The sequence below is a fragment of the Cebus imitator genome, unplaced genomic scaffold (genome assembly GCF_001604975.1).
Source record: "Cebus imitator isolate Cc_AM_T3 unplaced genomic scaffold, Cebus_imitator-1.0 Scaffold0, whole genome shotgun sequence".
Taxonomy (NCBI): domain Eukaryota; kingdom Metazoa; phylum Chordata; class Mammalia; order Primates; family Cebidae; genus Cebus; species Cebus imitator.
This window is the reverse complement of record NW_016107315.1, coordinates 5,038,229-5,043,701: the sequence shown is the minus strand read 5'-3', so window position 1 is coordinate 5,043,701 and position 5,473 is coordinate 5,038,229. Positions and strand designations below refer to the sequence as shown.

At 48.4% G+C, this 5,473-nt stretch overlaps 1 protein-coding gene across 3 annotated transcripts in view; it reads right to left on the bottom strand.

Annotated features, from left to right (window-relative positions):
• Positions 1-5,120, bottom strand: part of QRICH1 (glutamine rich 1) — a 59,211-nt gene extending 54,091 nt beyond the window's left edge. The window contains exons 1-2 of one of the 3 annotated variants that reach the window (XM_017508172.2): positions 4,666-5,071; positions 3,163-3,222 (exon numbers count right to left, since the gene is read on the bottom strand). The gene's annotated coding sequence lies outside the window, so the exon portion shown is untranslated. Of the gene's footprint in view, positions 1-3,162; positions 3,223-4,665 lie in introns of all 3 variants that reach the window. The other 2 variants (XM_017508097.2, XM_037744528.1) reach the window with 2 other exon arrangements.
• Positions 5,121-5,473: the final 353 nt, after the last annotated feature.

Sequence of the window (5,473 nt, the reverse complement as noted above, 5' to 3'; positions counted from 1 at the left end):
TAAAAAAAAAAAAAAGAAAAGAAAAAAGAAAATACCTATTCCTACTAAGCAATTTTACCCATCAGTGTATATGAAGGAACTTCTTACACAAGAACATCCACAGCAGCAGTTTGTTAACAGCCAAAACGTGGAAGCAACCCAGATGTCTATCAATAGTGCCATATATAAATACGTTATGGTATATTCATACAACAGAATACTACATAAAAAACGGGAATGAACAGCTGCACACAATGTGAAGAACTTCAGAAATATTATGCTAAAAAAAGACTAGATAATACAGCATGACTCCATTTATATAAAACTCAAAAAGAAACAAAGGTAAACTAGGTTAAGGGTTACAAAGGTGGCAAAGGCAAAAAGAAAAAGAATGCTATTACCACAGAGTAACAGTTGTCCATAGGGCTTGAGAAGCCGTGTTCCAGAAGGAACCCACAAAGGTTTTAGGGATACTGGCATTATTTCTTGAAAAAGTAGTTACACCAGCATTAATCTATAATTTTTCATTGAATTGTACAGATATTGCCTAAATTTACATGGGTGGATATTTCACAAATTTTAAAAAAAGAAAAACACATTAGATTTCTGACACAGCCACCAGTTCTGGTTTTGCCCTGGCCTTAAGAGTGAGACCAAAGGAGCAGTCCTACCCTCCTTCATCAAAGGAAGAAATTAATCTATCATTTCTTCATGCAGCCATGTCAATTTAATAACAGAAATCACAATCTAATGTTATAACTGGGAAAAAATAATACAAAGGAAGCATTTAAGTGAAGTCTGGAGAGGACTTAAAACATCTGGAACAAAATGCAGGGCAACAGAATAACAGAAAAGAGCAAGTATTCATGTAACACCTAATTCTAAGGCTAATTCAGAAATAAGAGACTGTTACAGATCAAGAGTGGCCATTTTAAAAAGCAGAAAAGAGGGGCTGGGCGCGGTGGCTCACACCTGTAATCCCAGCACTTTGGGAGGCTGAGGCGGGCGGACCATGAGGTCAGGGGATTGAGACCATCCTGGCCAACATGGTGAAACCCAGTCTCTACTAAAATACAAAAAAATTAGTTGAGTGTGGTGGCACACGCCTGCCGTCCCAGCTACTCAGGAGGCTGAGGCAGGGGAATCGCTTAAACCCAGGTGGCGGAGGATGCTGTGAGCCAAGATCGAGCCACTGCACTACAGCCTGGGTGACAGAGCAAGACTCCGTCTCAAAACAAAACAAAGAAAAGCCGCCAAGAGGCTGGGTGGGGTGGTTCACACCTATAATCCTGGCACTTTGGGAAGCCAAAGTGTGTAGATCAGTTGAGGTCAGGAGTTCAAGACCAGCCTGGCCAACATGGTGAAACCCCGACTCTACTAAAAATACAAAAATTAGCCAGGCGTGGTGGTGCATGCCTGTAATCCCAGCTGCTTGGAAGGCTGAGGCAGGAGAATCACTTAAACCTGGGAGGCAGAGGTTGCAGTGAGCCATGATCATGCCACTGTCCTCTAGCCTGGGTAACAAAGCAAGGCTGCCTCAAAAAAGCAAATAAATAAATAAAACGCAAACAAGAAAGAAGCATGGCACAACAAACTTCTACCATAACTAATTAAACTAAAAGAAAGCATATGCAAATGTAAGGAAAGAAAATAATGATTATGAAGCTGCCTTAAAGAAGGGAAGCCATATCCAGAGCCCCTGACTTTGGTTACTTTTCTAGAGCTATTCAAATTTACAAAAAAATTTAACCACTATTTGATCTTTAGTTTGAAATGGAACACAAGCTAGAAAAAGGATGTGGAACTCTGTGCAGAGGTTCTTGAAGAGGTACACAAACAATTCATCAGAGAGGACCCAAAGGAAGACATCTAACAAGCAAATCATAGTTGACAAACTTGGAGAAACTTTTTTTTAAGATGGAGTCTCACTTTTGTTGCCCAGGCTGGAGTGCAATGGCACAATCTCAGCTCACTGCTGCAAACTCCGCCTCCTGGGTTCAAGCAATTCTCCTGCCTCAGCCTCTCGAGTAGTTGGGATAACAGACACCCACCACCATGTCCTGTTGATTTTTGTATTTTAAGTAGAGACAGGGTTTCACCATGTTTGCCAAACTGGTCTCAAACTCCTGACCCTGATGATCCACCTGCCTCAGCCTCCCAAAGTTTCGGAATTACAGGCGTGAGCCACCGTGCCAGCTTTTTTTTTTTNTTTTTTTGATATGGAGTCTCACTCTGTCGCCCAGGCTGGAGTGGTGCAGTGGCACAATCTCTGCTCACTGCAACCTCCACCTCCCAGGTTCAAGCCATTCCCCTGCCTCAGCCACCCAAGTTGCTGGGATTATAGGCATCCACCACCACACCTGGCTAATTTTTCATTTTCAGTAGAGACAGGATTTCACTATGTTGACTAGTGAACATAGTCACTAGTTCTGACCTCAAGTGATCCACCCTCCTCAGGCATAAGCCACCACACCCGACCGACAAACATTATTTTTAAACACTAATTTCAAAGGAAGATCTCAAGCATAATAGTTAAAAACAAAGATAATTCAAAACAGGCAGACCTAAAAAATGTAACAAAATTTGGCTCATGCCTGTAATCCTAGCACTTTGGGAGGCCAAGGTAGGCGGATCAGGAGGTCAGAAGTTTGAGATCAGCCTGACCAACATGGTGAAACCCCATCTCTACCAAAAATACAAAATTTACCCGGGCGTGATAACACGGGCCTGTAATTCCAGTTACTCAGGAGGCTAAGGCAGAAGAATCGCTTGAAGCCAGGAGGCGGTGGTTGCAGTGAACCAAGATCGCACCACTCCACTCCAGTGTGGGCTACAGAGTGAGACTCTGTCTCAAAAAAAAAAAAAAAGGTATCAAAATTTTAAGTGTAAACTTTACAGCTTTTCTCTGAACCATTTAGGTCATTTTAAAAGATGATTCCTTGCCATGCTTAAATCTGTGGGTTCCACTGACTTGCATCCTAAGAGAAGAAAACTGCCCAAGTAGCACTGTGGCTGAATTCAAAGATGCTGTTCTCCCACATCTTCATTTTACAGCACCTAACAGTTTCTGGAAGACAGCACCCAGAATAATTGACAGGATTTGTAATGCTTCAGTATTACCAAAAAAAAAAAAAAAAAAAACTATGCACACATACTTCCAGCATATGAACAATTTTAACTCACCAGTCACCATGTTGCATGTATTTCTGTTGCTTGTCCTGAGTTCTTAAGACTTCTAACATTCTGAAGAAGATAGAACAAAAAAGTTCCTTCCATCCTCAGCCTCTTTTTATTAATAATTTTAACTTTGTTCTTAAAAAAAAATACAGTACATTAGAAAGAACTACCCCACCATTATCAAATTTGATTGCCAAGTTTACTTCCTCTTAGCTTCCTTTTCCTTAAGCTTAATTGAGCAAGACTGTAAATTATAAACTAGCAGATGTTTTGTGTTAGAAAACAAAAAGTGCATAATTCTCTAGGACAAACCTAGAACTTCCTTGACACCAAAACACAGTGGCGGGGTGAAAAAAAAGAGCTGAAAAGGACTGAAATCCTAAACCAAAAGTGACTTTTACAGCGATACACAGTCAGATTTTAGGAATTTCTGCTGGAGATTTCCAGAATTTCAAAAAAGGTATAGCACTGATTCTCAGGTTTTCAATTTTGTTCCGAGGCAGCTTTTTGGCTGAGGCAACGGTGGGCCCTTAGTATAACAGACTAAAGCAAGCCCCTCCCACCTACGCAAAAGAAAAAACTGCGTTTAAGGATTTAAAGTAGCATTTTACAGCTCGGAGTTCACAACGTCCACATAAGAGAATTCCCTTCCGGAGCGCAGAGGTGACGTGTACGAATTGCGCTTATGGACGTATTAGTTTCTAATGAAAGATAAGCAGGTACCTGCCCGACACACAGCTCAGTACAAGGTGAGGTAACCCGAAGGGGCTCACTGCCCTCTCAAGCCAACAGGGCTTGGTTTCTGAAGCAGAGAACCACCCTACCCAAGCACCCACCCCACACTTGGGCCTCAAGTAACGGCATTATTAGAGGAGAACAGGCAGTCTCGCCCCCCTCACAGAGGAGCGGAGCCGCAAGCCAGACAGCAAAGCTAGTTTGTTTCTCTTCAGGCCTAGGCCACGGATGCCCGAGAACGTCACCAGACCAGAAAAGACCCAATCCTCAACCTTCCCCACGCAACGCGCCGCGGCCGGCCCTCCGCTCAGGAGAGGCCTCATGCGCGCTCTCGAGGCGGCACCGCCACCCAACATCAGGGCGCGCGCACCAAAACTGGGGGTCGTGGCGGGCGCACGCCCTGAAAAACCTCTCTTGCCCGCGGGCCAAAGCTCACAGAGCAGAGATATCCGGGCGAGGAACGCGCACGTCGGCGGCCACGCGCACCGAGAGAGCCGCACAGCGCGCGCGCTCCCGCGCGTAAAAACAGGTTTAGACGCGCGCCCGCACCAGCGCGCGATGTCGCGCCGCGCCCACCCAAATCCCCGGCCCACCCCTCCCCCATCCACAGGGCGGGGTACGCGAGCCCAGGAACGTTTTCAGCTCCGGAGCCGCCCCGAGCTCTCAGGGCCCAGCGGTAGCGGCCCGCCCGCCCCCGCCCGCCGTTGTGTGGGGTGGGCCCACCGTCCCAGGCCCACAGCATCGCCGCATCCTCGCCCACACTAGAGCCCTCACCCGGCGACGTCACCGCCGCCGCCGCCTCCGCTCTACCCGCCGGCCCCGCCGCACCGCCCGGGACCCCGGTTCTGCCGTCGTAGCTCCAAGACCGACAGGGTTTTCTCCTCACAGCTCCCTGGGCGCCATCTTACATTCAACCCTCACAGCCAATGGGAGCCGATTGCTCCTCTCGCGAGAATCGGGGCGTCGGATCCCGCGAGATCTGGAGCTGCCTCCCGGCCAAACTTAAAGTGAACGCTTCAGCAGGGGAGGCAGGCCGCGCCTCTGGCTGCTAGAGCGGTTCAGGGATCCCCGGGCGTGGAGCGACTCGCCCCGCCTCTGGACGCCCCTCCGTGTGGGGCGGAGCTAGGGCGGGGGCTTAGCCTAGTAGTGGAGCCTCTGAAGGCTAGGACTCGAAGCTAGCTCCTTGGACCCACCTTCCGTCGCCCGCCTGAGCCTCCTTTGGTCGAGCAACCCCTACGCGGGGCGGGGCCCGGCCGGGCTCAGCCTCTCGCTTAAGGTGGACCCTGCAAACTTCTCTCCTGGGCTCGGCGTCCCCAGCCGTGCCCCGCATGGGAAGCCTCTAGAGCTCTTACCTCCTGAAGGACCCACCCCCTGGGACCCCCGCCAACTGCTGCCATCTGAGTTCAGCCTTCCGCAGTCGGGGCCACCTTAAAGCGGGCCCCTTGGTAGCCTGGTGTTTGTATACAGGGAAAATGTGGAAGACGTTAAAGCTGCAGGCACACGCAGGCCTCAGCAGCAGCCCACACAGCCCCCAGAGGGCTTCCAGCCTGCTGTAGACTCCTTTTGCCTCCAGGTTTTTGCC